Source organism: Cebus imitator, unplaced genomic scaffold (genome assembly GCF_001604975.1).
Source record: "Cebus imitator isolate Cc_AM_T3 unplaced genomic scaffold, Cebus_imitator-1.0 Scaffold257, whole genome shotgun sequence".
In the NCBI taxonomy this organism is placed as follows: Eukaryota; Metazoa; Chordata; class Mammalia; order Primates; family Cebidae; genus Cebus; species Cebus imitator.
Window position 1 is genome coordinate 138,193 of NW_016107572.1, and position 10,468 is coordinate 148,660.

At 37.0% G+C, this 10,468-nt stretch overlaps 1 pseudogene; it reads left to right on the forward strand.

The window, feature by feature from the left end:
• The first annotated feature begins 238 nt into the window (after positions 1 to 238).
• LOC119467062 lies at positions 239 to 350 on the forward strand (annotated as a pseudogene).
• The last annotated feature ends 10,118 nt before the right edge of the window (positions 351 to 10,468 follow it).

The window sequence follows — 10,468 nt, forward strand, 5'->3', positions numbered from 1 at the left end:
CAAGGTGAGAAAAGACAGCAGGGATGGAAAGTGGCAAACAGTGGGTGAAGGACAGCGAGTGTTTTATATGTTCACAACTGGGGTTTGCTACTGGCATCTAGAGTAAAGAGGCCAAGATACTGTTAAACATCCTACCAAGTGTAGGACAGCCCCCTACAACACAGAATCAGCCAGCCCTAGGTGTCAATAGTCCAGAGTTAAGACGCCCTTGGACAGTGTATACAAAACCCATTAAGGAGTCTACAGCCATACCACCCTGAATGCGCCCCATCTCGTCTGATCTTGGAAGCTAAGCAGGGTTGGGCCTGGTTAGTACTTGGATGGGAGACCACCCCTGGGTGCTGTAGGCTTTAAAAAATAACAAAAATAATAAAAAACAAAAACCCATTAAGGATATTTACTTAGATGAACTGCTTACAAAAATAGGTGTATTTCCTACATATGCATTAGGTATTATTAGAACAAACTTCAGCTGGTACTCCACTTTGGTGATAATGAAGTAACTATTGCTTTGTTTCAGTACCTAGAAATCAATACTTTTTTGTAAAAAGTCTTATTCCAATAGGAGGCAATCATTGAACAATACAACAAAATCCGAAATGTGGACTACCCTACTAAACAAATGAACCAGCTTCTTAAAAATGCATCACAAAGAACACACACACACACACACACACACACACACACACACACACACGAAAGGGAGGGAAAGACATAGTGATTAGAAGAGAGTGGAGAGACCTATCAACCAATTACAATGTGTAAGCATTTTCTTTTTAAGAGCTGGGATCTCACTCTGTTAACAGCCCAGGCTGGAGTGCAGTGGTGTAGTCATACCTCACTGCAGCTTCAAAATTCCGGGCTCCAGTGATCCTGCTGCCTCAGCCTCTGGAGTAGCAGGGACCACAGGTGCATGCCACCATGCCTGGCCAATTTTTTTTTAAGAGATGGGGTCTCTCACTATGTTGCCCCAGCTTACAAACATTTTTAATTCTAATTTGAATAAACAGCTCCTTAAAAATGTATGAGACTCAGAAATTGAACACTAAGTGGGCATTTTATAATATTAAGTGATTGTTAGTTTTTAGGTATGATAATACAGTATTACAGGACGTTATTAAAAAGGAGCTTATCTTTCAGAAAGTTATAGTGAAATACCAATGGATGAAATAATGTGATCTCTGGGATTGTGCAGAGAAGTGGGTGCTCGTATATGAAAAGAGTCCATGAGCTGATAATCATTGAAGCTTTGTGATGGATAGTATGGGATTATTATACTATTGTCTTTAATTTTCTATTATGTGTTTGATATATTCACTAAGAAACAGTTTTGTTTAATTGTACTTTAGGTTCTGGGGTACATGTGCAGATCATGCAGGGTTGTTGCATAGGTACTTACATGGCAAGATGGTTTGCTGTCTCCATCCCCGTCACCTATATCTGGCATTTCTCCCCATATTATTCCCTCCCCAACCTCCCCACCCCCCGCTCTTTACCCATATATATGCCAACCTAATTTATCACAAAAGTAACACTGCTGTGTAGTGGGCAACATGTAGTCTTTCCAATAAAGGTGCTGCATCAATGGATTACTTGAGAAAAATAAATATCTTAATCTCTGCTCATCCAAGTCACAAAAATCAATTAAAATTGACTGTGGTCTATGTGGTGAAAGTCAAACAATAATGGCTTTACATGAAAACATGGGCAATCACCTTCGTGACTTTAGCCCAAGATTTTAGAAACAGAACATGAATAGCTTTAAACTAAAGCAAAAAGGTAAACTGATAATTTCTGTTCATCTAATGATAACATTAAATGAATAAAAAAGGAATATAACTACAAAAAATTTACCCCACCAAAAAAAAAATCATATCTAGACTCTGTAAAGAACATCTGAAAACTAATAAGGAAAGAATAGAAAATCTAACGGTAAAATGTGCAAAATACTTAAACAATTCACATAAAATACATTAAAAATCAATAAGTACAGAGAAAGTTACTCATACTTATTACTCATTGACACAATGCAGGTTAAAACCACAATGTGATACTTGTCCTCCCTTACCAGAATTGTTATCATGAGAACAGACAGGCAATACTAGGTGTCGGTAAGGATCTGTACCAATTGCAAGTTTCATACACTGTTGGCATGAGATATAGTTTAGTACAGGCTCAGAGAAAGCTGTTTGACAGTGTCTTCTAAAGCTAAATACATGCATACCTTACAGCCTAGCAATTCAAATTCTAGGGATATACCCAATAGAAATGCACACACATGTTTACCAAAATTCCTGTACTAGTATGTTCATAATTCTAGTGAAATACTATATGTCAATAAGGAGGAACTGATTACAACCATGTGCAAAACAGTTCTAAATACACCAAGCATGATGTTGAACAGGAAGTCACATACAACAAAATAGATATGTCATTTTGTTTTAATTAAATCAATTAAAATTAATAAAATTAGTCAATGATTAATTTTATTTTGATAAAGGTGAGAGGCCTGCAACATCTATGGTTTTAGAAATGGGTAAGTGTCACTCTTGGGGTGGAGAACAGTAACTGGAGTTGGCATAAGTGGGGTTTTCTGACATGCTGGCCACATCCTTTTTCTTGGTTTAGGTGATATTACACACGTTTGGTTTCAAAACATTCATTGAATGGTCCCTCGACGAAATATGTAAGTTAGTGCAAATATCTTATACCTCCATATTAAATGGCCAAAAGATATTGCTAACTCTGCTAAATGATGTTAAAATCTAGAGCATGCTATGAAGGAATTATATCTTAAAAGAAGGACTTAGTCATGCAGTTCTTAACAATGTTTCTTATGATGCTTCTGACAATGTGATGTGATGATAAATATATCCTTAAAAATAGAAGAACTAAATCATGATAAAAAAATCAAATATTGCCACAGACTGATAACAGATATTGGCTTTGATAAAATATCAAAGAAACTGGAATAAGAATTATTATTGTATTTTCATGATTTTAAAGTAATATTTCAAAATGAATGAATCAGTCAAAATGTGCAAAGATGTAATTTGATTCAACGATGTAATATCCTATGTAATTTGAAATATTAAAACTTGGAATAATTTTTCTTAACAGGTCCCTGCTTAAAAAAAAAAGCAGAAAAGAAAAAATTGTAATCAAAGCAGCATTTTCCATAAACGTTATTGTTGACAAACTCTGAATTATCCTTTTGGGGGTAGGTAATGTTCTGATAGTCATCAGTTGGTTCTCAGTGATGTTTTTAACATCAGCAGTGTGCTATCACGGCGGGAAAACAAAGAAGCACATATTGGAAAGATGTAAAATATAATTTACAGAAACACACTGATCTCATGAAGCCCGCAATGAGAGGCATTATTTGATTAATATATGGAAAAAAGATCAAAATACACTGAACACTTATCATATTCAGGAGTTAATTCTTAACTCCCTATATTCTTTCTTTTTTAATCTGTAAAATAATCCAGCGAGGCTAATAACATTGCCCTATTTTACAGATTATAAAGTTCAATAAGTAGCCCAAGTTTGGGAAGATACTAAATGACTGGGATTTAAATCCAGACCAGGACTATGCAAGAGTGTATGATGAGTGTGGACCAGAATAACCAAGGGTGTTTTCATAAGTATTGATTCTGGTTGGACTCTGAAGCCAGATGACTCTAGAGACGAGTTCCAAATAGAAGCAGGAATTACCAGGTTTGATATAAACTGTATTCACATTACCTTTGAGGTTCATGGCGAGATGAAAAACTATTCCCAAAAATATCCCGGTCTTAATCCCTGGAATCCGTCAATGTTACCTTTATATGGAAAAAGGGTCTTTGCAGTTGTGATTGAGTAAGAGATCTTGAGATGGGAATATTACCTAAATAATCCAGGTGAACCCTAAATGGGATCATAAATGTCCTTATAAGAAGGAAGTATCACACAGAGAAAGCCATGTGACCACAGAGGCAGAGGTTGTGATGCGACCACAAGCCAAGGAATGACACAGCACCAGCAACTGAAGAGGCAAGAAATGGATACTTCTGTAAAGCCTCCAGAAGGATCGCTGCACTGCCAGCATTTGTCTCAGCTGATGAAAATGATTTTGAACTTCTGGGTTTCAGAACGTTAAGAGAATAAATATGCATTGTGTCAAGCCACTCTAAAGATTTTGCTTAAGTTGTGTTTCATAGCATGTACACTATTTTCTCCTGAATTGTGGGCTTCAGGGAGAGAGAATGACTTGATGAGCACTTTTGCAGATTACAAGGGTACTAAAAAACCCATCTACTTCTTGGTACATATACCGTTTAAAACCCAATCTTAGTCCCCAAATAGAATTTGCTAAAGGCAATGCAATTGAGCATACAACAAAAAATACAAAAGCCGGATGACAGCTACACCATTCAGTGGCATCCTTTCATTCCTGACTGCAAGCGGGGAAGGCGGCAGAGTAGAAGTCGGTGATTGTTAATACGGAGTGTCAACTTGATTGGATTGAAGCATACAAAGTATTGATCCTGGGTGTGTCTGTGAGGGTACTACCAAAGGAAATTAACATTTGAGTCAGTGGGCTGGGGTAGGCAGGCCCACCCTTCACCTGGGTGGGCACCATCTAATCAGCTGCCAGTGCCATTAGAATATAAGCAGGCAGAAAAATGTGAAAAGAGAGAGTGCCCTTCATCTTTCCCCCATGCTGGATACTTCCTGCCTGCAAACATCAGACTCTAAGTTCTTCAGTTTTGGAATTCAGACTGACTCTTCTTGCTCCTTAGCCTGCAGACAGCCTATTGTGCGAACTTGTGCTCATGTGAGCTAATAAACTCCTCTGTCTCTCTCTCTATATATATATGAATATATATATATATAAAAATATATAAATAAAATGGAATATGTATATGAATATATATAATGGAATATATATATGTGTGTATATATATATATATAATGGAATATATATATATTCCATTAGTTCTGTCCCCCTAGAGAACTGTGACTAATACAAAGCCTATGACAGAAGGTGAAGAAGCCTAGGACTTGTGAAAAGCACCATCCCTCCCAGTTCACCTCTCTACTGTTCACCAGCCTAAGGCCTCCAGGAATTCGGAGAGGAAAAAGTGATTTAAATTGGTTGAGAGACTGGACCTTCAGCACTGCTCTTTCTAGACATTTGAAAGTCTACGTATGTCTATGCAATTTGCCCTGGACTTGGAAAAGGAAGAAAACTTTGACAGAATGTATTGAAAGAGGCAATGGTAAGAATGAATAAGGTTTGTTTATGATTACATGTGCACAGTTTAACCCATTCCAAAAAAAGTTCCTCTTGTGTATCTCATTTCACTTGCACAACTCTGAGTCTTAAAAGGTAAAAAGCAAAGTTAAAGAACTCGCTTAAAGTCATATAAGAGAGGAAAAAATAGTAAGAGCTATCATAAGCTTTCTTAAGCTATTCTGTTCTTTGTTAAGCAGGGTGCTCATGCATCATGTACATTACCTCATTTAATCCTCACTTGACCCTACTAGGTAGGCAGTTTATCTCCAGTGTTCAGATGAAGAAACAGCCTTAAAGAAATTAAGCAACTACTGACTGTAACAGAGCAGAGATTTAACCCTACATCTATCGAGTTCCAAAGAATACATACTTTCTGCTTTGAAGTTTGTAAAAATTGTGAGCCAACTTTAAACTTTGAGTTGAGCATGGACATCCTTTAGTGGGTGAACTTGATTAGATTCAGAATAGGAGGAAATGATTAGGACTTGGGAATGACTGTGTTAGGGAAGAATTTATGTTGTGACTCTACCAAATTAAGGCAATGCCAACTTTTACCTGGTTTCATTTGAAAAGGAAAATAACCAATTTACTTCACAAAGGAAAATCAATTTAAAATTTTAACATGGATACCTGTGATATTCTTACAGAGGTTTTAATACCGCTGCAACCCATTCCCACAATTGACTTAACATGTAAGTGAGAGCTCGAATGCTCAGCTCCAGAAAATTGGTGGGAATTGGGTGATCATTTCTGGATAAATACCACCCTTAGATATAAATCAATGCATTGATGCAAATTAGGAGGATTCTGTGTGCACGTTCCAAGGAACGGCATCCTTGTTCACGTCAGAGTACAACGTGTTGGGCAAGGTGTAACAAATTCCTTTCAAGGGAGGCTCAGTCAATGTTGACCCCCCTCCCTTCTCTGCATCTGCACTATGAAAGAAGAAAGAAAGGAAGGAAGGAAGGAAGGAAGGAAGGAAGGAAGGAAAGAAGGAAGGAAGAGAGAGAGAGAGAGAGAAAGAAAGAGAGAAAGAAAGAAGAAAGAAAGAAAGAAAGAAAGAAAGAAAGAAAGAAAGAAAGAAAGAAAGACAGAAAGAAAGACAGAAAGAAAGAAAGAGAAAGAAAGACAGACAAAGAAAGAAAATAAAGTGACATAATACAGAAAATTGTTTACACAGGTAGTGAAGAGTCAAAAGAGCATAAAATCTGAGGGAAGAATGGGATTACCAGAACATGGGAGCTTAGAGGATGGATCTGGAGGGTCTGCGCTTGGACCTATGGAGAGACACTCTGTGGAGCAGGGAGAATGTATTTCAGATCTCCGAGAAGGGGGAAAACACAACAGCACCTCCAGCTGCCAAGGCCAAGCTACTGCTAGTTCCCATGAGGGGATTTCTTGTGGTGGGCAGCAGGAGACCCAGAAGATTCTGGAGACTGCAACTGGAGGTGGCTGCTCTGCATGCGCTTCATGCTATTTCCATAGCGGCCCTGCCATTTTGGTGAGGGCCACTGTCAGAAGCTAAAATGCAGGGAGGGAGTCGCTTGTTCCTTTCCTCTGACTTCCAGTTGCCCTCTGGCTTTCTTGGGCAAATTATTAAAGGTAAACTAGCTAACAAAGATGTCTAGGAATTCAGTTTCCAGCAATTCTCAACTCTGCCCAGAGTGCAGGGGGTGGACCAGAGCCAAAATCCAGTAACGGGCCCCAGATATTAGTCACGGCACTGAGAGTGAAATAGAGAAAATTCAGAGGGTCTAAGGGTCAAAATGAAAAAAGACAGAGGATATTTGTACATTTCAACATCATAATTAACAACCACACAAAAAATTAACAACCACACAATCAAGCTCTCCCAAGATTATTGTCCAGTCACACCAGAACAGTTTCCTCATTTTGTTAACAATGACAATAACAGTCCTCTACCAGGTTTCTAGGACTGCTTACTCTTAGGAAGCAGGTTAAGCTGAACTTCATAAAGAACAGGCAAATTTAGAATAAATTGCAAAGAATAAGGCTTACAGGTAATAATGTGCATTTTTTTGTTGTAATAAAGGCATAACATGAGACCTTCTGATCTTCTTTCTTTAGACGGGGTTTTGCTCTGTTGCCAGGCTGGCTTGTGCAGTGGCACAATATCGGCTCACTGCAACCTCCACCTCCCTGGTCCAAGCGATTCTCCTGCCTCAGCCCCCCAGGTAGTTGGGACTACAGGCATGCGCCACCAGGCTCAGCTAATTTTTGTGTTTTAAGTAGAGACGGGGTTTCACCATGTTTTCCAGGATGATCTGGATCTCTTGACCTCATAATCTGCCTGCCTTAGCCCCTCAAAGTGCTGGGATTACAGGCATGAGCCACCATGCTTGTACACTCTGACAAAATTTTTAACTGTACAGTACATTATTGCTAACAGTATGTGCAATGTTGTACAAAAGATCCCTTCTAGAACTATTTCATCTTGCATAACTGAAACTTCATATGCATTGAACAAAAAGTCCCCATTTCCTCCTGCCCTCAGCCCCTGGAAACCACCCTTCTATTTTCTGCTTCTGTGGCATCAACTGCTTTCAATATACACATATAAACTCAAATAAATGAAATTGTGCAGTATATGTCCTTTTGTGCCTGGATTCTTTCACTTAGCACAGTGTCCTCAGGGTGCATCCATGTAATCACATATAATAGGATTTCTTTCATTTTCAAGGCTCCATGATTTTATGTGTATACCAAATTTTCTTTATCCATTCATGTATCAATGGACATTTACATCGCTTTCACATCTTAAGCTATTTTAAATAATGCTAAAGTGAACATGGGAATGCAAATATTTCTTCAAGAGCCTGATTTCAATTCTTTTGAGTAAATATCCACAAACACGATCACTGGATCATATAATATTCATATATTTTTTTATTTTTTGAGGCACTTTCATACTATTTCCATAGTGGTCACATCATTTTACATTTCCACCAGCAATGTACAAAGATTCCAGTTTCTCTACAGTTTTGATCACATTCATTATTTTCAGGTTGGTTGATTTCTTTTTATTTTTGTGATAATGGCCATCCTAACAGGTGTGAAATGATATTTCAATGTAGTTTTAATTTGCAATTTCTTGATGAATTTGTTTTAATTTTTATTTATTTATTTATTTGTTTGTTTATTTATTTATTTATTTATTTATTGAGTCAGAGTCATGCTCTGTCACCCGGGGTTGGAGTGCAGTGGCATGATCTCGGCTCATTGCAACCTCTGCCTCGCAGGTTCAAGTGATTCTCCTACCTCAGCCTCCCAAGTAGCTGGGATTACAGGTGCCTGCCACCACACCTGGATATTTTTTTTTTTTAAGTAGAGTTAGGGTTTCACTGTTAGCCAGGCTTGTCTTGAACTCCTGACCTCGGGATCTGCCTGCCTTGGCCTCCCAAAGTGCTGGGATTACAGGCATGAGCCACTGCACCTGGCCTGAAAATCTTTTTATATACTTGTTGGCCATTTGTATATCTTCTTTGGAGAAGGAAATGCAAAGTCTTCTTAGGGCTTCTATCGAAGTTCTTTGCTAATTTTAACATTAAGATATTTGGAGACATTTTGCTATTGAGCTGTAGAAGTTACTTACATATTATGGCTATTAATCAAATATGTGTTTTGCAATATTTTGTAGGTTGCATTATTTTGTAGGTTGCCTTTTCACTCTATTGATTGTTTCTCTTGCTGTGCAGAGGGTTTTAGTTTGATGTAGCTCCACTTGCCTACTTTGGTTTTTGTTGTCTGTGCTTTGGTGTTCTATCCAATAAATCATTGCCAAGACCAATGTCATGAAATTGCTCCCTATATTTTGCTTTAGAAGTGTTACAGTTTCAGGTTGAAATTTAAGCATTTAAGCCATTTTTTAATTGATTTAGGTGTGGGTCTACGATAAAGGTCCAATTTCATTTATTTGCATGTTTTCCAACAGCATTTATTGAGAGACGATCCTTTCTCCATTGTGTTTTCATGGCATCCTTGTCAAAGATTGGTTCACTATGAGTGTGCGTATGAAAAAAAAAATATATATATATGCATGGGTTTATTTCTGGGCTCTTTGTTCCATTGTCTATATGTCTATCCTTATGTTAGTACCATAATGTTTTGATTACTGTAGCTTAGTGATATGTTTTAAAACAAGGCAGTGTGAGACCTCCAGTTTTGTTCTTCTTTTCAAGATTGCTTTGGCTATTTGAAGTCCTTTGTGGGTCCATGCAAATTTTAGATTTGTTTTTTTCTATTTCTGTAAACATTGCCATTGGGATTTTTATTGCTAGGGATTTGATTTTAACACTCTTAAGTCTTCCAATCAATGAATACAAATCTCTTTCTAGGTATTTGTGTCTTCTTTAATTTTTTGGATCAAGGTTTTGTGATTTTCAGTGTATAAGACCTTCACCTTCTTACTTAAGCTTATTCCTAAGTACTTTATTATTTTGATGCTATTGTAAATGGAATTATTTTCTTAAATTCATTTTCAAATTGTTCATTGTTATTGTATAGAAATACAACTGAATTTGCATATTAACTTTGTATCCTGCAACTTTACTGAATTTGTTTATTAATTCTAACAGTATTTTAGTGAAGTCTTTAAGGTTTTGTACATGTCAGATGATGTCATCTATGAACAGAGATAATTTTTTCTTTCTAATTTGGATATCTTTTACTTCTTTTTTTTTCTCTCTGATTAATCATGTTAGGACTTCCAGTGTTATGTTAAATTGAAATGACAAATGTGCACATTCTTTTCTTGTTCCTGATCTTAGAAGAAAAACTTTTAGTTTTCTACCATTGAGTATGCTTTTAGCCGTGGGCTGTTTATATGTGACCTTTATTATGTCAAGCTTTTCATCCTATTTCTAGTTTGCTGAATGTTTTTAATTATAAAAGGGTGTTAAATTGTGTCAAATGCTTTTGCTGCACCTATTTAAACAATCATGTGCTTTTTTTCCTTTGATCTGTTAATGTGATGTATCACATTAACGGATTTTCTTATGGTGAAACATCCTTGCATTCCAGAGATAAATTCCACTTTGTCATGGTGTACGATCATTTTAATGTGCTGTTGAATTAGGTTTGCTAGTATTTTATTAAAGACTTTGCATTTTATCCATCAGGGATATTAACCTGTAATTTTCTTTTATGAAGTGTCTTTTTCTGGCTTTG